We start from the raw sequence: 25,484 nt of genomic DNA, 5'->3' as shown, positions 1-25,484 counted from the left end.
CCAAACTGGTTAACCATGGGTAGAATTTCCGTAGGCTGCGCACCACTGACTTAAGCCTCAGAGAGGGGCTTTAAGGCCGGTTATGGGCTTAAGGGTGGACCGGTGCTTAAGTCTGGTTATTCCTAGGGGGGCGTGTCCCCTGGAGGGGGGGTGCCAGGCCAGGGAGAGCCCCGGAGAAGGTGCACTCTGGTGGGGGTGAGGTGTGAGGTGTGGTGGGGGTGGAGGGTGGAGGGTGGAGGGTGTCCCCGGGTAAGGTGCACTCAGGTGGAGGGTGGAGGGTGTCCCCGGGTAAGGTGCACTCTGGTGGGGGTGAGGTGTGAGGTTGTCCCAGAGTAAGTGTGACTCTCTCAAGGTTTTTCTTTTAGCTCCTGAGCCTAAGTCCTGTTTGGCTAGGGCTCAGGGGCTTTTTTTTTTGCGAAATTTCCATAAGAGAGTCATAGTTACTCCCGACTGAGTATGTGTGACTCTCTTAAGGTTTGTGTGACTCTCTTAAGGTTTTCTTTAGCTCCTGAGCCTAAGTCCTGTTTGGACTTGGGCTCAGGGGCTTTTTTTTTGCGAAATTTCCATAAGAGAGTCATAGTTACTCTCTGACTTTTGACTGGAATTTTTTAAAGTCCTGACTGAGTATGTGTGACTCTATTAAGCCCCTGAGCCTTAGTCCTGTTTGGACTTGGGCTCAGGGGCTTTTTTTTGGCGAAATTTTTCATGGGAGTCTGCCTGGGAGTGTGCCTGCAGTCTGCCTGGGAGTCTGCCTGCACTCTGCCTGTGTGTGTGTGTGTCTTCAGGACCGTGGAGAGCAGCAGTCATTGGTCTGCCTCCAGCAGTCATTTGGCTACCTTAGAGAGTCAGGAGCCGGCAGCCCGCTAGGGCCGCGGGCGACCTGTCACCAAGCGCGTCCCTCAAGGCGGTGAGTTGACCCACGGACCAGTGCTGGCCGCCGAGCAACATGCTCAATGACCGACTTTTTTGTGCGAGGTCGGTCCTCGGAACTCCTGGGGGTATCCGCCTGGATGGAGGTGTTCTGAACCTCGTGCAGGAGTTCTTGCAGCCCATGGGAGGTGGTTTACGGCGGAGTTTACCAGGCTCTTACTCTGTTCGCTACCCCCACCACCGCCCGGGGCTTCTTCATCCAGGCGTTTCTCGCCTTTCAAGGGAGGCCACCGAGCCTGCGTCCTGATCTTACCGTTCCTGTTTCCTACTAGCAGGGTGTCGGACGTCCTGGGGACGCTGCGTATTGCATTAGCTGCGCTCCCACCCGCTTGCCGCCCTGCTAGCTCGGGCAGACGAACATACAGGACCCTGACCGTGTCTCGAGGCTTTGTACCTATTCAGGCATCGGAGATTCTGTATCCTTGCATTCGTCTGGACGCGCATTCGTGGGTAACGGCTCCATTATACTGTGTATCCCAAGCTATCTACCTACGACCATCAGCTTTTGGGTTTTGGCTCAGCAGGTGATGTTTTATTGTCTGCTCAGAGAGGCTGAACCACCACCTGTGGACCCCAGACGCCACCGAAGTGGAAACTGGGTTTCTATGTGCTTGTCCTCTCGCTCTGAATTCTGGGCTTGTCTTCTCCTTGTGTGGTTATGTTTGTTGACCCACTATAGTGGGGTTGTTTTTATCTTATCACAATAAGAATGTGTTTGTTTAGTGTGTAGCGCAGTTATGCTATGGGGTGTTGAGTTGTAATATTATGTGTAGCTTTAAGGGTTTAATTATCCACCTTGCTTGTCCGCACCAGGTCGCCCTGAGTGTGTGCCAAGCCGGCATCGAGAACCTCACTGCACAGCCCCGTGGCACCGGGGAACGGACGTCCAACCGAGATCGTTGTTGATATCTACAACATCTTTCTCCATTCCTCGCTTCTCGCCCCAGATTTTCGGGTGCGCAGTTAAGGTCTGACCCGTAACCTGAGACACACCCTCCACTCAGCGTTCCTGACTGGTGCCTCGTTCTTCAGGTTTGTGGAACGGACGTCTAACTGAGGTCGCCATTGAACTTTAGATACCTCGCTCCGTTTCTCGCTTGCCGCCACAGCCTTCAGACGATCAGTCATCAGCACAAGTTCGCCTCATGAAAACCGGAGATTCCTACCGATCTGCCACGTCCCACTGTGTGGTGTGTTTGTTTAGTGTGTAGCGCAGTTACACTACGGGGTGTTGAGCTGCTTATTATGTGTAGGTTTTTAAGGATGCAATGTGCATTGTGGTCCGGTGCTTCCGCCCTGTATAGCTTTTCCTCTTAAGCTTTTCACTTTAATATAAAGTATTCAATCCCTACTTTGTAGGATGTCACTCAAGATAGTTAAGGATCCTCTCAGAACACTCTTACAAAGTCTCGACGCAAGAGCTTTTGCACTGCTCTTAGAAAGTCCCATTCTCTTGAGGATCTTGTTGTTGGGTTTATGCCAGAGGCCCCTCGCTCCCAGTGGAAATCCGTGTATTTCCACTTCCTCTACACCCATGACCTGTTTCACCAAGTTCTTGATGGGTTTGTAGTGCTTTACTTTCTCTCGGCCTGCGAGTTTTAGTGTGTTGATGTTCCTTTCAAACCGCACTGTCACATCCAGCACCATTGCCTTACCATCTTTGCAAAAGACCAAGTCTGGGCGTCTCACATTTGGTCTGCTTCCAAATTCTTTCTCCCTGTGGACAACCCAGCCCTGCTTCTTCGCAGCGACTGCCAGTCGATGGCATGCAAAATTGTGTCGCTCCAGTCGTTTCGCCCTACCGCTGGGACATGCTCCGAGGAGGTGTGAGGCGGACTCAAGCCTCGCGTGACAGCCTCGGCAACTCGCGTTCCACTTGCTTTGGCCCCTTGCCATAAATTCCCTGTTAGGGTAGACGTTCGCTTGTAGCTGTAGTGCTTGTGAGCAGAATTTGTGTTGCACTTTTGGGAGTTTGGAGAGCCAGGCATTAGACTCTGGAGAGTCTTTGAACCAGGCTATTCCAACTCCCTGCACCGACTTGCCTGCCCACCGGTCGAACTCTACATCTTGCCACTCGCATGGTCTCTTGTACCGGGATAGCTGAGGGGCCCCATCTGCTTCAGTAACTTTCGTTACTGGCACACCCTCTGGAGTTGGTAATTTCTCCAGTTGCCCGCCCTTTTTGAGCCAAGCTCTTCTCCAGTCCTCCAGCCCGTTCTGGTCCCAGGCTATCTTTCTGATGACTTCATCATCAGAGTGCAAAAGTTTCCACAACCGCTTTGCCTGCATAGCAGGAATAACGGCGCTCAACTTTTGTAGCCCCAGACCTCCGTCTCTCGCTCTAGCATAGAGCAACCCATCACATGTGGTCTGCGCTAGACCCAGCCATGTTTTTACTGTGCTACGTAGTAGCCGGTCCAGCAGTCGCAGCCGAACTATACTGTAGTCGCAGTGGTCGGCCCGGTAGAAATGCCTGGGGATTATGAAGGTCTTAAGCAGCCAAATCTTTTGAGGGGCAGTTAATGGTGTCGCCCCTACCTTATCCAGCGCCACTTGTAACTCTTTGAGAATGTCGGGTTTCTCGAGGCCCCTCACTGGACCGACCTGAATTCCCAGATATCTTACCGCCCTTCCACTTTCAACCATTTCTATTGGTGTCCCCTCGATCTGCCAGGGGGGACAGTCATTCACTTTCATTTTCATGCTGTGTTTCAAGGGGGTAACCATGAAGCCGAAGCACTTACTTGCGTGCACCTTAAGCCCCGTCAGGGCACAGAAGTCATTCAGTGTGTCGCTGACCAGCACCAGGTCATCTGCGAATGCAAGCGAGACCAGCTTTGTGTCTGCGATCTTTACTCCCTTACCGAGGCTTTCCAGTGTGTGGAGCAGTGGATCAAGAGCCAGATTGAAAAGCAATGGGGACAGTGGGTCACCCTGCTTCACACCGACTTTCATTGCAATGGGTTCAGATTGTTCTCCCCCGGCTTCAATGCAAGTTACGCCCCCGTCGTACGAGCTTTGTATTGTGTTTATGATGTGTTCATCCAGACCTCTCTGCCTGAGCACTGCAAGCAAGTGCTCGTGTGTCACCGTATCGAAAGCCTTTGCCACGTCCACGAGCACCACCGCTAGTGACTTTCTCTCCCTCCTGCTGGCTTTAACCAGACTTTGAAGGATGTGAAGATTCTCACTACAGCCAGGAGAGTCCCTGAACCCTCGCTGCCTGTCGTGGATAGTGCAGGCTTTCGTAAGGCGCCCATTTAGCAGTCGTGAGAACAGCCGCATCAGCATCGAGCCGATAGTGATTGGGCGCCAGTTATTCGGGTCATTCAACAGCAGAGGGTCGGAGGTCTTTGGTATCAGTACAGTTCTCGCGGGCTTTACACACTGAGGTATGAACCCCGCCGCAAGCCAGCTGCCAAAGAGTTTTGATAGCTTCACACCCTTCGGGTCCCAGAGGAGTAGGTCATCCCGCCCGATGCCGTCCGTGCCTGGTGCCGATTTCCTGTCCGTCTTTCTGAGGTGTGTGAGCACCTCTTCGGGGGTGAACAGGGTGGAGAAGTGTTCGTTGTCCGCCCCGCTGGCGGCCTTAAAGCCTCCCAAGCCCTTGAAGGCACCTTCTGACCCCATCCAACGCCTTTCAAACACTTCGTGTAATTGAGGCAGCGGGACTGGGCAGTCGGTCGCTTCACTCCCGTCAAGGACATAGCTAACAAGCTTAGCCGGGTCCGTACTCATTAGTTTTCTGAGTTTATGGACCTCATCCCTCTTCATTTCTCGCTTGCTTCGGGGCTTCATCGGCTCGCCAGCTTTGCTGTTCTTTTTGGTCGCTGGACCTTTTCTTCTCGCCTCCCTTATCACCATCGCCGTAGCGGTGTCAATGGCTACTGCTGCGCCCGGGTCCTTCCTGCTTGCCAGTGTGAGCGCCCGCCTGATTTCGTGTTCGTGAGTGTACATGTCAATGAGAGCACCAGCTTGCCACCTTAATTTTCTGTTGAGGCCAGTTACTGCTTGGAACCCTCGTGGCTGTATCAGCAGATTGAGTTCAGCAGGGATTTCCTGCCTCTCCAGGTTTGCCTCTGTTGGCTGCAGTAAGAGCTTAGTGCTTCTCCTGTGAGATTGCCGTCTCATGCACTGTCTTTTCTCTTTCACTTCGTGGGAGGACCTACCTGGAAGCTGACTTGCAATTTCCACATTCATGTAATATACAGAGTATTGGCCTTGCTCGAGAGCCTCCTCCATCTCCATCAAAGTTTTTAGTTCTTTTACAGACCACTTAGCCTTGCGACCTGTGGTCTTGCCCTTCTTCATCGCAGCCATTCCTGCTGGATGTTCTGGCAGATTTCTCTGCCCACCCCGTGGGGTTCCGGTTACTGTGCGGGGTGCAACACCGTACCTGTGATTTTTACAATCGACTTCCACTGCCGACAACGGTTAGGAAACCGAAAAACATATAATTTTATATTATATGATTGCTGTGTGACTTTTACAACTGATTTACACAATCCTCAGCAACGGCCTGCCAGCGGGAGGGGTCGACCGAAATTCCCTACCCTCCCAAGTAGAGGCCCCGTGGGACCTCAGCACCTGGGATGCTTTACGAAATCACCGGGGGCAGAAAGGATACTCCGGCGTACACCGGGCGCCTTTCTAGGGTGAAACGTGTGAGACGAATGGCTTTAAAAAAAGATAAAAACAAAATATTATATTTTCTGTTTAAAGAACTTGCCAGGTTCTTTTCACAGAGTTTGCTGAGTTCTGTTACAGAGTTTGCCACGTTCTGTTTACAGAGTTTGCCTCACTCCGTTTACAGAGTTTGCCACATTCTGTTTACAGAGTTTGCCGGGTTGTGTATACAGAGTTTGCCAAGTTCTGTCTTCAAAGTATGCCATGTTCTGCTTACAGAGTTTGCCACGTTCTGTTTACAGAGTTTGATTGCGATTTGTGTGTTATTTTTCTCCGGGGATTCATATGCAACCTAGGACATAGCTTCAGGTGGGATTTGAACCTGCGATTCTCAGATGTTCTTCTGAAATCTTACCCTTTGCGGGTTTCGAACCTGTGCTCTTCAGGTTCGTGGGGCCGCGCCCTACCCACTGAGCCACCGTGCTGATACAGAATCCCACCTGTCAGTGCGACCAAGTCACCGATTCCTCCAACAGTAAATTTCCAGGCTATTTCCTCTTTCAGAGCCAATCTTTATCCCATAATTGGAGTTATTGCTAGCCAACTTCCCTCAATCATTTGGATCAACTCTGATATTTATTTAGCCTTAATGTTCTTGAGATTCGTTTTTGCCCCGACCCTATGACAGAGTCATAGTTACTTTTCCATAAGAGTCATAGTATGACTCTCTTATGGAACCTTAAGAGACTCATAGTTACTGGTTAACCATGGGTAAAAAAAAGTTGGGGGTGCTGGCGCGAGCTCCATGGCCTACCCTCCCGAGCCAAAACGGTCAGTCCGACGACAGTGCACTTTTTTCGGACACTCTCTGAGGATTCCCCTTAAGCCTGGAGGATGCCAAAAAGAGGTTTTGCCACCGGGTACCATCTCGGGACTAGAGAGCTCCTTTTCAGAAGCCTCCTGGAGGATTGTAACAAGGCCCCAGAAGCTCATAGAGAGTCCGTTGATGGTGCATCTTTCTCGGGCACATGTTTTTGACATTATGGTGCATCTGGAAGTCGAAAACAAGGGACTCGAAGCTCGCAGAGAGTCCGTTGATGGTGCATCTTTGGCGGACACATGTTTTTGACATTATGGTGCCTCTGGAAGTCAAAAACAAGGGACTCGAAGCTGGTAAAGAGTCCGTTGATGGTGCTCTGTCCTCGGACACATTATGTTCACATCCTGGTGCCTGTGGAGGATGTAACTAGGGGTGTAGCTGCACATGGCCAGTCCGCTGAAGGTGACCTATTCTCGGACACATTCTGTCACATCCTGGTGCCTGTGGAGGATGTAACTAGGGGTGTAGCTGCACATGGTCAGTCCGCTGAAGGTGACCTATTCTCGGACACATTCTGTCACATCCTGGTGCCTGTGGAGGATGTTACTAGGGGTGCAGCTGCACATGGCCAGTCCGCTGAAGGTGACCTATTCTCGGACACATTCTGTCACATCCTGCTGCCTGTGGAGGATGTAACCAGGGGTGTAGCTGCTCAGGGCCAGTCCGCTGAAGGTACACTGTTCTCGGACACATGTTCCTCAAATCCTGGTCCTCCTGGAGGATATAGAGGGGTCTAGAGGCTCATGGCATGTCCGATGAAGGTGCAGTATTCTCGGACACCTTTGAGCAGGGTCCTACCCCTCTGGAGGTCTGAAAACTGTGGATTTTTTCTAAGTCCATTTTGGTTAACCATGGGTAGGGTTATGGGTAGGGTTTTGGTTAACCATGGGTACGAAAAAGTTGGGGGTGGTGGCGGAGGCTCCACAAAATACCCTCCCGACCGAAAACGGTCAGTCCGACGACCATGCACCTTTCTCGGACACCTTCTGAAAATCCCCCTAAGGCCTGGAGGATCACAGAAAGAGGTTTTACCACCGGGTGACGGCGCGAAATCGAGAGCACCCTAAAAAAGTGGACTTAGGCTCAGAACGAAAAATAAAAAAAGTTCGACGAAGAGGTAGCTCAGCCTCTGAGTGTCCGATTTTCAAGCGGTTTGAAGCGGACTGTTGACCACACTCTCCTCCCTCTCCTCTCCTAAACCTTCTGACCGATTGGAAACCGTGACCCGCCAGGGGAGGCACCCTGTCTCACAGGTCCCACCTCCCCGCCACCGCGGTCAGCCTCCAGGCCTGGGACGCCGAGGGCTCTACGGAGCTCTCTGTCACCTTGCCGAACCCTTCTCTAGCGAGAATTTGCCCCGGATGAGTGGGGAGAGGCATATTAGTGGCTGAGGTACCTGAGAAGCACAGGTTCGAACCCCGCGAAGGGCAAGTCTTGGTGAAACCACCCATTAAAGGTGTTAGTTTCGACGAAACCACCTGAAAATCGTAGGATCGAACCCCACATGAAGCAACTCGGTCCTTGTCACATAGGTCTCTCTGGCTCAAGAGGAAGGCTCGACTCTATAAGGCTCGACACATTGCATCCTTAAAAACCTACACATAATAAGCAGCTCAACACCCCGTAGTGCAACTGCGCTACACACTAAACAAACACACCACACAGTGGGGCGTGGCAGATCGGTATGAATCTCCGGTTTTCATGAGGCGAACTTGTGCTGATGACTGATCGTCTGAAGGCTGTGGCGGCAAGCGAGAAACGGAGCAAGCTATCTAGAATTCAATGGCGACCTCAGTTAGACGTCCAGCAGTGCTGGGAGCTCTGTGTGTGTCTGTGGGAGCCTCATGAAGCTCACTGTGTTTGGGGGCAGTGGGCTGGGGCTGAGGGCAGTACTGGGGGTTAGGGTTAGTGCTGGGCAGTGCTGGGAGCTCTGTGTGTGTCTGTGGGACCCTCAGAGAGCTTTAATAGCAGGCAGAATTTTTGGGCCTAAAGGGAGACAAGTGTGAGCCATTGGGGCTTGCTGTGACTTAATACAGTACACAGGGCAGTGTTTGGAGCTCTCTGTGTGTCTCTCTGACCTCTGGGGACCTTTAATAGACAGCAGGCTAATTAGGCCTGTCTGGGGAGGTGTGTGTGTCTGTAGGCCTCCCAGTAAGTGAACCCAACACACTGGGCAGTGTTTGGAGCTCTCTGTGTGTCTCTCTGACCTCTGGGGACCTTTAATAGACAACAGGCTTCTTAGGCCTGTCTGGGGAGGTGTGTGTGTCTGTAGGCCTCCCAGTAAGTGAACACAACACACTGGGCAGTGCTGGGAGCTCTCTCTGTGTCTCTCTGACCTTTGGGGACCTTTAATAGACAGCAGGCTTCTTAGGCCTGTCTGGGGAGGTGTGTGTGTCTGTCGGCCTCCCAGTAAGTGAACACAACACACTGGGCAGTGCTGGGAGCTCTCTGTGTGTCTCTCTGACCTTTGGGGACCTTTAATAGACAGCAGGCTTCTTAGGCCTGTCTGGGGAGGTGTGTGTGTCTGTCGGCCTCCCAGTAAGTGAACACAACACACTGGGCAGTGCTGGGAGCTCTCTGTGTGTCTCTCTGACCTTTGGGGACCTTTAATAGACAGCAGGCTTCTTAGGCCTGTCTGGGGAGGTGTGTGTGTCTGTAGGCCTCCCAGTAAGTGAACCAAACACACTGGGCAGTGTTTGGAGCTGTCTGGGTGTCTCTCTGACCTTTGGGGACCTTTAATAGACAGCAGGCTTCTTAGGACTGTCTGGGGAGGTGTGTGTGAAAACCTTAAGAGACTAATGAAAACCTTAAGAGAGTCATACTTTTCCATAAGAGTCATAGTATGACTCTCTTATGGAACCTTAAGAGACTCATAGTTACTGGTTAACCATGGGTAAAAAAAAGTTGGGGGTGCTGGCGCGAGCTCCATGGCCTACCCTCCCGAGCCAAAACGGTCAGTCCGACGACAGTGCACTTTTTTCGGACACTCTCTGAGGATTCCCCTTAAGCCTGGAGGATGCCAAAAAGAGGTTTTGCCACCGGGTACCATCTCGGGACTAGAGAGCTCCTTTTCAGAAGCCTCCTGGAGGATTGTAACAAGGCCCCAGAAGCTCATAGAGAGTCCGTTGATGGTGCATCTTTCTTGGGCACATGTTTTTGACATTATGGTGCATCTGGAAGTCGAAAACAAGGGACTCGAAGCTCGCAGAGAGTCCGTTGATGGTGCATCTTTGGCGGACACATGTTTTTGACATTATGGTGCCTCTGGAAGTCGAAAACAAGGGACTCGAAGCTGGTAAAGAGTCCGTTGATGGTGCTCTGTCCTCGGAAACATTATGTTCACATCCTGGTGCCTGTGGAGGATGTAACTAGGGGTGTAGCTGCACAAGGCCAGTCCGCTGAAGGTGACCTATTCTCGGACACATTCTGTCACATCCTGGTGCCTGTGGAGGATGTAACTAGGGGTGTAGCTGCACATGGCCAGTCCGCTGAAGGTGCACTGTTCTCGGACACATGTTCCTCAAATCCTGGTCCTCCTGGAGGATATAGAGGGGTCTAGAGGCTCATGGCATGTCCGCTGAAGGTGCAGTATTCTCGGACACCTTTGAGCAGGGTCCTACCCCTCTGGAGGTCTGAATATTCTGGATTTTTTCTAAGTCCATTTTGGTTAACCATGGGTAGGGTTTTGGTTAACCATGGGTACGAAAAAGTTGGGGGTGGTGGCGAGGGCTCCACAAAATACCCTCCCGACCGAAAACGGTCAGTCCGACGACCATGCACCTTTCTCGGACACCTTCTGAAAATTCCCCTAAGGCCTGGAAGATCACAGAAAGAGGTTTTGCCACCGGGTGACGGCGTGAAATCGAGAGCACCCTAAAAAAGTGGACTTAGACTCAGAACGAAAAATAAAAAAAGTTCCACAAAGAGGTAACTCAGCCTCTGAGTGTCCGATTTTCAAGCGGTTTGAAGCGGACTGTTGACCACACTCTCCTCCCTCTCCCGGAGGATATATAGGGGTCTAGAGGCTCAAGGCATGTCCGCTGAAGGTGACCTATTCTCGGACACATTCTGTCACATCCTGGTGCCTGTGGAGCATGTAACCAGGGGTGTAGCTGCTCAGGGCCAGTCCGCTGAAGGTGCACTGTTCTCGGACACATGTTCCTCAAATCCTGGTCCTCCTGGAGGATATAGAGGGGTCTAGAGGCTCATGGCATGTCCGCTGAAGGTGCAGTATTCTCGGACACCTTTGAGCAGGGTCCTACCCCTCTGGAGGTCTGAAAACTGTGGATTTTTTCTAAGTCCATTTTGGTTAACCATGGGTAGGGTTTTGGTTAACCATGGGTACGAAAAAGTTGGGGGTGGTGGCGGAGGCTCCACAAAATACCCTCCCGACCGAAAACGGTCAGTCCGACGACCATGCACCTTTCTCGGACACCTTCTGGAAATCCCCCTAAGGCCTGAAGGATCACAGAAAGAGGTTTTGCCACTGGGTGACGGCGCAAAATCGAGAGCACCCTAAAAAAGTGGACTTAGGCTCAGAACGAAAAATAAAAAAAGTTCCACAAAGAGGTAACTCAGCCTCTGAGTGTCCGATTTTCAAGCGGTTTGAAGCGGACTGTTGACCACACTCTCATCCCTCTCCTCTCCTAAACCTTCTGACCGATTGGAAACCGTGACCCGCCAGGGGAGGCACCCTGTCTCACAGGTCCCACCTCCCCGCCACCGCGGTCAGCCTCCAGGCCTGGGACGCCGAGGGCTCTACGGAGCTCTCTGTCACTGCGCCGAACCCTTCTCTAGCGAGAATTTGCCCCGGATGAGTGGGGAGAGGCATATTAGTGGCTGAGGTACCTGAGAAGCACAGGTTCGAACCCCGCGAAGGGCAAGTCTCTGTGAAACCAACAATTAAAGGTGTTAGTTTCGACGAAACCACCTGAAAATCGTAGGATCGAACCCCACATGAAGCAACTCGGTCCTTGTCACATAGGTCTCTCTGGCTCAAGAGGAAGGCTCGACTCTATAAGGCTCGACACATTGCATCCTTAAAAACCTACACATAATAAGCAGCTCAACACCCCGTAGTGCAACTGCGCTACACACTAAACAAACACACCACACAGTGGGGCGTGGCAGATCGGTATGAATCTCCGGTTTTCATGAGGCGAACTTGTGCTGATGACTGATCGTCTGAAGGCTGTGGCGGCAAGCGAGAAACGGAGCAAGCTATCTAGAATTCAATGGCGACCTCAGTTAGACGTCCAGCAGTGCTGGGAGCTCTGTGTGTGTCTGTGGGAGCCTCATGAAGCTCACTGTGTTTGGGGGCAGTGGGCTGGGGCTGAGGGCAGTACTGGGGGTTAGGGTTAGTGCTGGGCAGTGCTGGGAGCTCTGTGTGTGTCTGTGGGACCCTCAGAGAGCTTTAATAGCAGGCAGAATTTTTGGGCCTAAAGGGAGACAAGTGTGAGCCATTGGGGCTTGCTGTGACTTAATACAGTACACAGGGCAGTGTTTGGAGCTCTCTGTGTGTCTCTCTGACCTCTGGGGACCTTTAATAGACAGCAGGCTAATTAGGCCTGTCTGGGGAGGTGTGTGTGTCTGTAGGCCTCCCAGTAAGTGAACCCAACACACTGGGCAGTGTTTGGAGCTCTCTGTGTGTCTCTCTGACCTCTGGGGACCTTTAATAGACAACAGGCTTCTTAGGCCTGTCTGGGGAGGTGTGTGTGTCTGTAGGCCTCCCAGTAAGTGAACACAACACACTGGGCAGTGCTGGGAGCTCTCTGTGTGTCTCTCTGACCTTTGGGGACCTTTAATAGACAGCAGGCTTCTTAGGCCTGTCTGGGGAGGTGTGTGTGTCTGTCGGCCTCCCAGTAAGTGAACACAACACACTGGGCAGTGCTGGGAGCTCTCTGTGTGTCTCTCTGACCTTTGGGGACCTTTAATAGACAGCAGGCTTCTTAGGCCTGTCTGGGGAGGTGTGTGTGTCTGTCGGCCTCCCAGTAAGTGAACACAACACACTGGGCAGTGCTGGGAGCTCTCTGTGTGTCTCTCTGACCTTTGGGGACCTTTAATAGACAGCAGGCTTCTTAGGCCTGTCTGGGGAGGTGTGTGTGTCTGTAGGCCTCCCAGTAAGTGAACCCAACACACTGGGCAGTGTTTGGAGCTGTCTGGGTGTCTCTCTGACCTTTGGGGACCTTTAATAGACAGCAGGCTTCTTAGGACTGTCTGGGGAGGTGTGTGTGAAAACCTTAAGAGACTAATGAAAACCTTAAGAGAGTCATAGTTACTTTTCCATAAGAGTCATAGTATGACTCTCTTATGGAACCTTAAGAGACTCATAGTTACTGGTTAACCATGGGTAAAAAAAAGTTGGGGGTGCTGGCGCGAGCTCCATGACCTACCCTCCCGAGCCAAAACGGTCAGTCCGACGACAGTGCACTTTTTTCGGACACTCTCTGAGGATTCCCCTTAAGCCTGGAGGATGCCAAAAAGAGGTTTTGCCACCGGGTACCATCTCGGGACTAGAGAGCTCCTTTTCAGAAGCCTCCTGGAGGATTGTAACAAGGCCCCAGAAGCTCATAGAGAGTCCGTTGATGGTGCATCTTTCTTGGGCACATGTTTTTGACATTATGGTGCATCTGGAAGTCGAAAACAAGGGACTCGAAGCTCGCAGAGAGTCCGTTGATTGTGCATCTTTGGCGGACACATGTTTTTGACATTATGGTGCCTCTGGAAGTCGAAAACAAGGGACTCGAAGCTGGTAAAGAGTCCGTTGATGGTGATCTGTCCTCGGAAACATTATGTTCACATCCTGGTGCCTGTGGAGGATGTAACTAGGGGTGTAGCTGCACAAGGCCAGTCCGCTGAAGGTGACCTATTCTCGGACACATTCTGTCACATCCTGGTGCCTGTGGAGGATGTAACTAGGGGTGTAGCTGCACATGGCTAGTCCGCTGAAGGTGCACTGTTCTCGGACACATGTTCCTCAAATCCTGGTCCTCCTGGAGGATATAGAGGGGTCTAGAGGCTCATGGCATGTCCGCTGAAGGTGAAGTATTCTCGGACACCTTTGAGCAGGGTCCTACCCCTCTGGAGGTCTGAATATTCTGGATTTTTTCTAAGTCCATTTTGGTTAACCATGGGTAGGGTTTTGGTTAACCATGGGTACGAAAAAGTTGGGGGTGGTGGCGAGGGCTCCACAAAATACCCTCCCGACCGAAAACGGTCAGTCCGACGACCATGCACCTTTCTCGGACACCTTCTGGAAATCCCCCTAAGGCCTGGAGGATCACAGAAAGAGGTTTTGCCACCGGGTGACGGCGCGAAATCGAGAGCACCCTAAAAAAGTGGACTTAGACTCAGAACGAAAAATAAAAAAAGTTCCACAAAGAGGTAACTCAGCCTCTGAGTGTCCGATTTTCAAGCGGTTTGAAGCGGACTGTTGACCACACTCTCCTCCCTCTCCCGGAGGATATATAGGGGTCTAGAGGCTCAAGGCATGTCCGCTGAAGGTGACCTATTCTCGGACACATTCTGTCACATCCTGGTGCCTGTGGAGGATGTAGCCAGGGGTGTAGCTGCTCAGGGCCAGTCCGCTGAGGGTGCACTGTTCTCGGACACATGTTCCTCAAATCCTGGTCCTCCTGGAGGATATAGAGGGGTCTAGAGGCTCATGGCATGTCCGCTGAAGGTGCAGTATTCTCGGACACCTTTGAGCAGGGTCCTACCCCTCTGGAGGTCTGAAAACTGTGGATTTTTTCTAAGTCCATTTTGGTTAACCATGGGTAGGGTTTTGGTTAACCATGGGTACGAAAAAGTTGGGGGTGGTGGCGGAGGCTCCACAAAATACCCTCCCGACCGAAAACGGTCAGTCCGACGACCATGCACCTTTCTCGGACACCTTCTGGAAATCCCCCTAAGGCCTGGAGGATCACAGAAAGAGGTTTTGCCACCGGGTGACGGTGCGAAATCGAGAGCACCCTAAAAAAGTGGACTTCAGAACTAAAAATAAAAAAAGTTCCACAAAGAGGTAACTCAGCCTCTGAGTGTCCGATTTTCAAGCGGTTTGAAGCGGACTGTTGACCACACTCTCCTCCCTCTCCTCTCCTAAACCTTCTGACCGATTGGAAACCGTGACCCGCCAGGGGAGGCACCCTGTCTCACAGGTCCCACCTCCCCGCCACCGCGGTCAGCCTCCAGGCCTGGGACGCCGAGGGCTCTACGGAGCTCTCTGTCACCTTGCCGAACCCTTCTCTAGCGAGAATTTGCCCCGGATGAGTGGGGAGAGGCATATTAGTGGCTGAGGTACCTGAGAAGCACAGGTTCGAACCCCGCGAAGGGCAAGTCTCTGTGAAACCACCCATTAAAGGTGTTAGTTTCGACGAAACCACCTGAAAATCGTAGGATCGAACCCCACATGAAGCAACTCGGTCCTTGTCACATAGGTCTCTCTGGCTCAAGAGGAAGGCTCGACTCTATAAGGCTCGACACATTGCATCCTTAAAAACCTACACATAATAAGCAGCTCAACACCCCATAGTGCAACTGCGCTACACACTAAACAAACACACCACACAGTGGGGCGTGGCAGATCGGTATGAATCTCCGGTTTTCATGAGGCGAACTTGTGCTGATGACTGATCGTCTGAAGGCAGTGGCGGCAAGCGAGAAACGGAGCGAGCTATCTAGAATTCAATGGCGACCTCAGTTAGACGTCCAGCAGTGCTGGGAGCTCTGTGTGTGTCTGTGGGAGCCTCAAGAAGCTCACTGTGTTTGGGGGCAGTGGGCTGGGGCTGAGGGCAGTACTGGGGGTTAGGGTTAGTGCTGGGCAGTGCTGGGAGCTCTGTGTGTGTCTGTGGGACCCTCAGAGAGCTTTAATAGCAGGCAGAATTTTTGGGCCTAAAGGGAGACAAGTGTGAGCCATTGGGGCTTGCTGTGACTTAATACAGTACACAGGGCAGTGTTTGGAGCTCTCTGTGTGTCTCTCTGACCTCTGGGGACCTTTAATAGACAGCAGGCTAATTAGGCCTGTCTGGGGAGGTGTGTGTGTCTGTAGGCCTCCCAGTAAGTGAACCCAACACACTGGGCAGTGTTTGGAGCTCTCTGTGTGTCTCTCTGACCTCTGGGGACCTTTAATAGACAGCAGGCTTCTTAGGCCTGTCTGGGGATGTGTGTGTGTCTGTAGGCCTCCCAGTAAGTGAACCCAACACACTGGGCAGTGTTTGGAGCTCTCTGTGTGTCTCTCTGACCTTTGGGGACCTTTAATAGACAGCAGGCTTCTTAGGCCTGTCTGGGGAGGTGTGTGTGTCTGTAGGCCTTCCAGTAAGTGAACACAACACACTGGGCAGTGCTGGGAGCTCTCTGTGTGTCTCTCTGGCCTTTGGGGACCTTTAATAGACAGCAGGCTTCTTAGGCCTGTCTGGGGAGGTGTTTGTGTCTGTGGGCCTCCCAGTAAGTGAACCAACACACTGGGCAGTGTTTGGAGCTGTCTGGGTGTCTCTCTGACCTTTGGGGACCTTTAATAGACAGCAGGCTTCTTAGGCCTGTCTGGGGAGGTGTGTGTGAAAACCTTAAGAGACTAATGAAAACCTTAAGAGAGTCATAGTTACTTTTCCATAAGAGTCATAGTAAGACTCTCTTATGGAACCTTAAGAGACTCATAGTTACTGGTTAACCATGGGTAAAAAAAAGTTGGGGGTGCTGGCGCGAGCTCCATGGCCTACCCTCCCGAGCCAAAACGGTCAGTCCGACGACAGTGCACTTTTTTCGGACACTCTCTGAGGATTCCCCTTAAGCCTGGAGGATGCCAAAAAGAGGTTTTGCCACCGGGTACCATCTCGGGACTAGAGAGCTCCTTTTCAGAAGCCTCCTGGAGGATTGTAACAAGGCCCCAGAAGCTCATAGAGAGTCCGTTGATGGTGCATCTTTCTTGGGCACATGTTTTTGACATTATGGTGCATCTGGAAGTCGAAAACAAGGGACTCGAAGCTCGCAGAGAGTCCGTTGATGGTGCATCTTTGGCGGACACATGTTTTTGACATTATGGTGCCTCTGGAAGTCGAAAACAAGGGACTCGAAGCTGGTAAAGAGTCCGTTGATGGTGCTCTGTCCTCGGACACATTATGTTCACATCCTGGTGCCTGTGGAGGATGTAACTAGGGGTGTAGCTGCACATGGCCAGTCCGCTGAAGGTGACCTATTCTCGGACACATTCTGTCACATCCTGGTGCCTGTGGAGGATGTAACTAGGGGTGTAGCTGCACATGGTCAGTCCGCTGAAGGTGACCTATTCTCGGACACATTCAGTCACATCCTGGTGCCTGTGGAGGATGTTACTAGGGGTGCAGCTGCACATGGCCAGTCCGCTGAAGGTGACCTATTCTCGGACACATTCTGTCACATCCTGGTGCCTTTGGAGGATGTAACCAGGGGTGTAGCTGCTCAGGGCCAGTCCGCTGAAGGTGCACTGTTCTCGGAAACATGTTCCTCAAATCCTGGTCCTCCTGGAGGATATAGACGGGTCTAGAGGCTCATGGCATGTCCGCTGAAGGTGCAGTATTCTCGGACACCTTTGAGCAGGGTCCTACCCCTCTGGAGGTCTGAAAACTGTGGAATTTTTCTAAGTCCATTTTGGTTAACCATGGGTAGGGTTTTGGTTAACCATGGGTACGAAAAAGTTGGGGGTGGTGGCGGAGGCTCCACAAAATACCCTCCCGACCGAAAACGGTCAGTCCGACGACCATGCACCTTTCTCGGACACCTTCTGGAAATCCCCCTAAGGCCTGGAGGATCACAGAAAGAGGTTTTGCCACCGGGTGACGGCGCGAAATCGAGAGCACCCTAAAAAAGTGGACTTCAGAAGGAAAAATAAAAAAAGTTCCACAAAGAGGTAACTCAGCCTCTGAGTGTCCGATTTTCAAGCGGTTTGAAGCGGACTGTTGACCACACTCTCCTCCCTCTCCTCTCCTAAACCTTCTGACCGATTGGAAACCGTGACCCGCCAGGGGAGGCACCCTGTCTCACAGGTCCCACCTCCCCGCCACCGCGGTCAGCCTCCAGGCCTGGGACGCCGAGGGCTCTACGGAGCTCTCTGTCACTGCGCCGAACCCTTCTCTAGCGAGAATTTGCCCCGGATGAGTGGGGAGAGGCATATTAGTGGCTGAGGTACCTGAGAAGCACAGGTTCGAACCCCGCGAAGGGCAAGTCTCTGTGAAACCACCCATTAAAGGTGTTAGTTTCGACGAAACCACCTGAAAATCGTAGGATCGAACCCCACATGAAGCAACTCGGTCCTTGTCACATAGGTCTCTCTGGCTCAAGAGGAAGGCTCGACTCTATAAGGCTCGACACATTGCATCCTTAAAAACCTACACATAATAAGCAGCTCAACACCCCATAGTGCAACTGCGCTACACACTAAACAAACACACCACACAGTGGGGCGTGGCAGATCGGTATGAATCTCCGGTTTTCATGAGGCGAACTTGTGCTGATGACTGATCGTCTGAAGGCAGTGGCGGCAAGCGAGAAACGGAGCGAGCTATCTAGAATTCAATGGCGACCTCAGTTAGACGTCCAGCAGTGCTGGGAGCTCTGTGTGTGTCTGTGGGAGCCTCAAGAAGCTCACTGTGTTTGGGGGCAGTGGGCTGGGGCTGAGGGCAGTACTGGGGGTTAGGGTTAGTGCTGGGCAGTGCTGGGAGCTCTGTGTGTGTCTGTGGGACCCTCAGAGAGCTTTAATAGCAGGCAGAATTTTTGGGCCTAAAGGGAGACAAGTGTGAGCCATTGGGGCTTGCTGTGACTTAATACAGTACACAGGGCAGTGTTTGGAGCTCTCTGTGTGTCTCTCTGACCTCTGGGGACCTTTAATAGACAGCAGGCTAATTAGGCCTGTCTGGGGAGGTGTGTGTGTCTGTAGGCCTCCCAGTAAGTGAACCCAACACACTGGGCAGTGTTTGGAGCTCTCTGTGTGTCTCTCTGACCTCTGGGGACCTTTAATAGACAGCAGGCTTCTTAGGCCTGTCTGGGGAGGTGTGTGTGTCTGTAGGCCTCCCAGTAAGTGAACCCAACACACTGGGCAGTGTTTGGAGCTCTCTGTGTGTCTCTCTGACCTTTGGGGACCTTTAATAGACAGCAGGCTTCTTAGGCCTGTCTGGGGAGGTGTGTGTGTCTGTAGGCCTTCCAGTAAGTGAACACAACACACTGGGCAGTGCTGGGAGCTCTCTGTGTGTCTCTCTGACCTTTGGGGACCTTTAATAGACAGCAGGCTTCTTAGGCCTGTCTGGGGAGGTGTTTGTGTCTGTGGGCCTCCCAGTAAGTGAACCAACACACTGGGCAGTGTTTGGAGCTGTCTGGGTGTCTCTCTGACCTTTGGGGACCTTTAATAGACAGCAGGCTTCTTAGGCCTGTCTGGGGAGGTGTGTGTGAAAACCTTAAGAGACTAATGAAAACCTTAAGAGAGTCATAGTTACTTTTCCATAAGAGTCATAGTAAGACTCTCTTATGGAACCTTAAGAGACTCATAGTTACTGGTTAACCATGGGTAAAAAAAAGTTGGGGGTGCTGGCGCGAGCTCCATGGCCTACCCTCCCGAGCCAAAACGGTCAGTCCGACGACAGTGCACTTTTTTCGGACACTCTCTGAGGATTCCCCTTAAGCCTGGAGGATGCCAAAAAGAGGTTTTGCCACCGGGTACCATCTCGGGACTAGAGAGCTCCTTTTCAGAAGCCTCCTGGAGGATTGTAACAAGGCCCCAGAAGCTCATAGAGAGTCCGTTGATGGTGCATCTTTCTTGGGCACATGTTTTTGACATTATGGTGCATCTGGAAGTCGAAAACAAGGGACTCGAAGCTCGCAGAGAGTCCGTTGATGGTGCATCTTTGGCGGACACATGTTTTTGACATTATGGTGCCTCTGGAAGTCGAAAACAAGGGACTCGAAGCTGGTAAAGAGTCCGTTGATGGTGCTCTGTCCTCGGACACATTATGTTCACATCCTGGTGCCTGTGGAGGATGTAACTAGGGGTGTAGCTGCACATGGCCAGTCCGCTGAAGGTGACCTATTCTCGGACACATTCTGTCACATCCTGGTGCCTGTGGAGGATGTAACTAGGGGTGTAGCTGCACATGGTCAGTCCGCTGAAGGTGACCTATTCTCGGACACATTCAGTCACATCCTGGTGCCTGTGGAGGATGTTACTAGGGGTGCAGCTGCACATGGCCAGTCCGCTGAAGGTGACCTATTCTCGGACACATTCTGTCACATCCTGGTGCCTTTGGAGGATGTAACCAGGGGTGTAGCTGCTCAGGGCCAGTCCGCTGAAGGTGCACTGTTCTCGGAAACATGTTCCTCAAATCCTGGTCCTCCTGGAGGATATAGACGGGTCTAGAGGCTCATGGCATGTCCGCTGAAGGTGCAGTATTCTCGGACACCTTTGAGCAGGGTCCTACCCCTCTGGAGGTCTGAAAATTCTGGATTTTTTTCTAAGTCCATTTTGGTTAACCATGGGTAGGGTTTTGGTTAACCATGGGTACGAAAAAGTTGGGGGTGGTGGCGAGGGCTCCACAAAATACCCTCCCGACCGAAAACGGTCAGTCCGACGACCATGCACCTTTCTCGGACACCTTCTGAAAATCCCCCTAAGGCCTGGAGGATCACAGAAAGAGGTTTTGCCACCGGGTGACGGCGCGAAATCGAGAGCACCCTAAAAAAGTGGACTTAGGCTCAGAACGAAAAATAAAAAAAGTTCCACAAAGAGGTAACTCAGCCTCTGAGTGTCCGATTTTCAAGCGGTTTGAAGCGGACTGTTGACCACACTCTCTTCCCTCTCCAGGAGGATGTATAGGGGTCTAGAGGCTCAAGGCATGTCCGCTGAAGGTGACCTATTCTCAGACACATTCTGTCACATCCTGGTGCCTGTGGAGGATGTAACCAGGGGTGTAGCTGCTCAGGGCCAGTCCGCTGAAGGTGCACTGTTCTCGGACACATGTTCCTCAAATCCTGGTCCTCCTGGAGGATATAGAGGGGTCTAGAGGCTCATGGCATGTCCGCTGAAGGTGCAGTATTCTCGGACACCTTTGAGCAGGGTCCTACCCCTCTGGAGGTCTGAAAACTGTGGATTTTTTCTAAGTCCATTTTGGTTAACCATGGGTAGGGTTTTGGTTAACCATGGGTACGAAAAAGTTGGGGGTGGTGGCGGAGGCTCCACAAAATACCCTCCCGACCGAAAACGGTCAGTCCGACGACCATGCACCTTTCTCGGACACCTTCTGAAAATCCCCCTAAGGCCTGGAGGATCACAGAAAGAGGTTTTGCCACCGGGTGACGGCGCGAAATCGAGAGCACCCTAAAAAAGTGGACTTAGGCTCAGAACGAAAAATATAAAAAGTTACACAAAGAAGTAACTCAGCCTCTGAGTGTCCGATTTTCAAGCGGTTTGAAGCGGACTGTTGACCATACTCTCCTCCCTCTCCCGGAGGATATATAGGGGTCTAGAGGCTCAAGGCATGTCTGCTGAAGGTGACCTATTCTCGGACACATTCTGTCACATCCTGGTGCCTGTGGAGGATGTAACCAGGGGTGTAGCTGCTCAGGGCCAGTCCGCTGAGGGTGCACTGTTCTCGGACACATGTTCCTCAAATCCTGGTTCTCCTGGAGGATATAGAGGGGTCTAGAGGCTCATGGCATGTCCGCTGAAGGTGCAGTATTCTCGGACACCTTTGAGCAGGGTCCTACCCCTCTGGAGGTCTGAAAACTGTGGATTTTTTCTAAGTCCATTTTGGTTAACCATGGGTAGGGTTTTGGTTAACCATGTGTACGAAAAAGTTGGGGGTGGTGGCAGAGGCTCCACAAAATACCCTCCCGACCGAAAACGGTCAGTCCGACGACCATGCACCTTTCTCGGACACCTTCTGAAAATCCCCTAAGGCCTGGAGGATCACAGAAAGAGGTTTTGCCACCGGGTGACGGCGCGAAATCGAGAGCACCCTAAAAAAGTGGACTTAGGCTCAGAACGAAAAATAAAAAAAGTTCCACGAGAGGTAACTCAGCCTCTGAGTGTCCGATTTTCAAGCGGTTTGAAGCGGACTGTTGACCACACTCTCCTCCCTCTCCTCTCCTAAACCTTCTGACCGATTGGAAACCGTGACCCGCCAGGGGAGGCACCCTGTCTCACAGGTCCCACCTCCCCGCCACCGCGGTCAGCCTCCAGGCCGTGGACGCTGAGGGCTCTACGGAGCTCTCTGTCACCGCGCCGAACCCTTCTCTAGCGAGAATTTGCCCCGGATGAGTGGGGAGAGGCATATTAGTGGCTGAGGTACCTGAGAAGCACAGGTTCGAACCCCGCGAAGGGCAAGTCTCGGTGAAACCACCCATTAAAGGTGTTAGTTTCGACGAAACCACCTGAAAATCGTAGGATCGAACCCCACATGAAGCAACTCTGAGAGAGAGAAAGATTGAAAGAGAAAGAGCCTGGGAAAATATGGGGTGAGGAATCGGTGATTTGGGCGCACTGACAGGCGGAATTCTGTACCAGCACGGTGGCTTAGTGGGTAGGGCGCGGCACCACAGACCTGATGAGCACAGGTTCGAAACCCGCAAAGGGTAAGATTCCAGAAAACCATCTCAGAATTTGTATTGTATTGCAGTAGGCATTATTAGGTAGATGTTTCCTCTTCGAGGCTTGCAGAGCAAATGAGCTTCAATGGCTCTGTGCTCAACCTTAAATAGGTTACAGACCACCAATTCAAATGAACGATTTTTTGTACTCTTTTCTTACAGGTGAGACAGACTGTATCCTGGAGGAGCGCAGTTTCCTTCACAGGCGATAAAGAGTGGTTTGTGTATTGTTTGTATGAATAATTTTTCTTAAGACAATAAAGAATTTTATTTCCGGGTTGGTGTGTTGTTTTTATGAATAAAATATTAGAGAGAACACTCTAATGAGACCGGGAGGCACTGGCGTGTTAGGGGAAATGAGAACCCTGCAAAGCACCAAGAGAGAGCGAGTGAGTACTAAGCCCGGGGTCAAAGGAATGAGGGTATTGGGTCTTGGGTTAGGATTAGGAATAGGGTAAGGTTAGGGCACAAGGTTTAAGGATTTTAAGATGGGGGGTAGGTTAGGATCAGTCGTCCCCAGGCCCGGCACCACACACACACCTCAAAGCACAAGGCAGGTTGGGCACTGGCCATCCCTAAATCTCGCGAGTGATACTCTCTTCCCAGGTTAGGGTAAGTATTTCCAAATTGGAATGTGGGTAATGATCGTTCATTGAGTTCCCTGTTGTTTGGGTTGAAAATAGGCCTAAAGTGGCTTTTAATGTAAAGTTAGCCTTGTTCGCTTAATGCGTGTCAAAATGACATCGCCCAAAAAAATTACAGTTGACATTTGTCAGACCGTCTTCTCAAAATGAGGTTAAATATCTCTAGCTTGAGGTTGCAACGTTTCGACTCCAATTGAGTCTTCATCAGGCAGCGTAGAGTTCGGCTTTGATTAGCACGATGTTAGCTAGTCGGCATAACAGTGCCTATATAGGCATTTAAACATTAAGCAGGCTTTAACTTTATTTAGCTTTGTTGTATTGCAGTAGGCATTATTAGGTCGATGTTTCCTCTTTGAGGCTTGCAGAGCAAATGAGCTTCAATGGCTCTTACTCATCCTTAAGTAGGTTACAGACCACCACTTCCAATGAACGATTTTGTGTATTCTCCAGGTGAGTAAAAGGTATTTTTATAAATAATATTTCCGAATTGGAATGTGAGTAGTGTTCGTTCACTGAGTTCCCTGTTGTTTGGGTTGAAAATAAGCCTAAAATGGCATTGTATTGCAGTAGGCATTATTAGGTAGATGTTTCCTCTTCGAGGCTTGCAGAGCAAATGAGCTTCAATGGCTCTGTGCTCAACCTTAAATAGGTTACAGACCACCAATTCAAATGAACGATTTTTTGTACTCTTTTCTTACAGGTGAGACAGACTGTATCCTGGAGGAGCGCAGTTTCCTTCACAGGCGATAAAGAGTGGTTTGTGTATTGTTTGTATGAATAATTTTTCTTAAGACAATAAAGAATTTTATTTCCGGGTTGGTGTGTTGTTTTTATGAATAAAATATTAGAGAGAACACTCTAATGAGACCGGGAGGCACTGGCGTGTTAGGGGAAATGAGAACCCTGCAAAGCACCAAGAGAGAGCGAGTGAGTACTAAGCCCGGGGTCAAAGGAATGAGGGTATTGGGTCTTGGGTTAGGATTAGGAATAGGGTAAGGTTAGGGCACAAGGTTTAAGGATTTTAAGATGGGGGGTAGGTTAGGATCAGTCGTCCCCAGGCCCGGCACCACACACACACCTCAAAGCACAAGGCAGGTTGGGCACTGGCCATCCCTAAATCTCGCGAGTGATACTCTCTTCCCAGGTTAGGGTAAGTATTTCCAAATTGGAATGTGGGTAATGATCGTTCATTGAGTTCCCTGTTGTTTGGGTTGAAAATAGGCCTAAAGTGGCTTTTAATGTAAAGTTAGCCTTGTTCGCTTAATGCGTGTCAAAATGACATCGCCCAAAAAAATTACAGTTGACATTTGTCAGACCGTCTTCTCAAAATGAGGTTAAATATCTCTAGCTTGATGTTGCAACGTTTCGACTCCAATTGAGTCTTCATCAGGCAGCGTAGAGTTCGGCTTTGATTAGCACGATGTTAGCTAGTCGGCATAACAGTGCCTATATAGGCATTTAAACATTAAGCAGGCTTTAACTTTATTTAGCTTTGTTGTATTGCAGTAGGCATTATTAGGTCGATGTTTCCTCTTTGAGGCTTGCAGAGCAAATGAGCTTCAATGGCTCTTACTCATCCTTAAGTAGGTTACAGACCACCACTTCCAATGAACGATTTTGTGTATTCTCCAGGTGAGTAAAAGGTATTTTTATAAATAATATTTCCGAATTGGAATGTGAGTAGTGTTCGTTCACTGAGTTCCCTGTTGTTTGGGTTGAAAATAAGCCTAAAATGGCATTGTATTGCAGTAGGCATTATTAGGTAGATGTTTCCTCTTCGAGGCTTGCAGAGCAAATGAGCTTCAATGGCTCTGTGCTCAACCTTAAATAGGTTACAGACCACCAATTCAAATGAACGATTTTTTGTACTCTTTTCTTACAGGTGAGACAGACTGTATCCTGGAGGAGCGCAGTTTCCTTCACAGGCGATAAAGAGTGGTTTGTGTATTGTTTGTATGAATAATTTTTCTTAAGACAATAAAGAATTTTATTTCCGGGTTGGTGTGTTGTTTTTATGAATAAAATATTAGAGAGAACACTCTAATGAGACCGGGAGGCACTGGCGTGTTAGGGGAAATGAGAACCCTGCAAAGCACCAAGAGAGAGCGAGTGAGTACTAAGCCCGGGGTCAAAGGAATGAGGGTATTGGGTCTTGGGTTAGGATTAGGAATAGGGTTAGGGTTAGGGTTAGGGTTAGGGTTATAACCACGTTGGCACTCGGTGTAGCACTTCTGGAATTTCATGTAGCCCACTTGGAGATATCGGTAGTCTCTTTGGAATTTTTCCACAAAAGCTACTTCACTTCCAAGGTTAGCGAATGCAGTTAGCGCATCAGATGTAATGTCAATGGATGCCTCCAAATCCCGCGCACTTCCAAGTAGAAACTCTGGAATTCCAGTTAAGGACTAAGTGTTCACAAAAATTAACAAAAAAAAATTAGGAGCTACTTTTAGATTTTTGTTGTTTATATTTGTAACTTGTTTCAAAAATTAAGACATTTAACTATTTTTTTTCAGTCTTTGAAAGTTGCTAGTGTGATACCACCAAATGGCCACAAGGGGGCATAAATTCCCCATCAGAAGTTCCCGAATAGCACCAGGCTGCCCTTCCGCAGTATTAACTGTATGTTTTCCCGACTCTAGGTGCTCATTTCCCCGCAAACATTCAGTAAAGGCTCCCTGCCTGGATGTGAGGTAGTACATGTGGAAGTAATGTAATATATATGGCAGTTCAGGTTGCCCTTCTGGAGTATTAACCGGATGTTTACCCGACTTAAGGTGATCATTTCCCCGCACATATTC

The sequence above is a fragment of the Sprattus sprattus genome (assembly GCF_963457725.1).
Source record: "Sprattus sprattus genome assembly, chromosome: 11".
Lineage (NCBI taxonomy): Eukaryota > Metazoa > Chordata > Actinopteri > Clupeiformes > Clupeidae > Sprattus > Sprattus sprattus.
The sequence above is the reverse complement of the archived record's forward strand: the minus strand, read 5'-3'. Positions refer to the sequence as shown.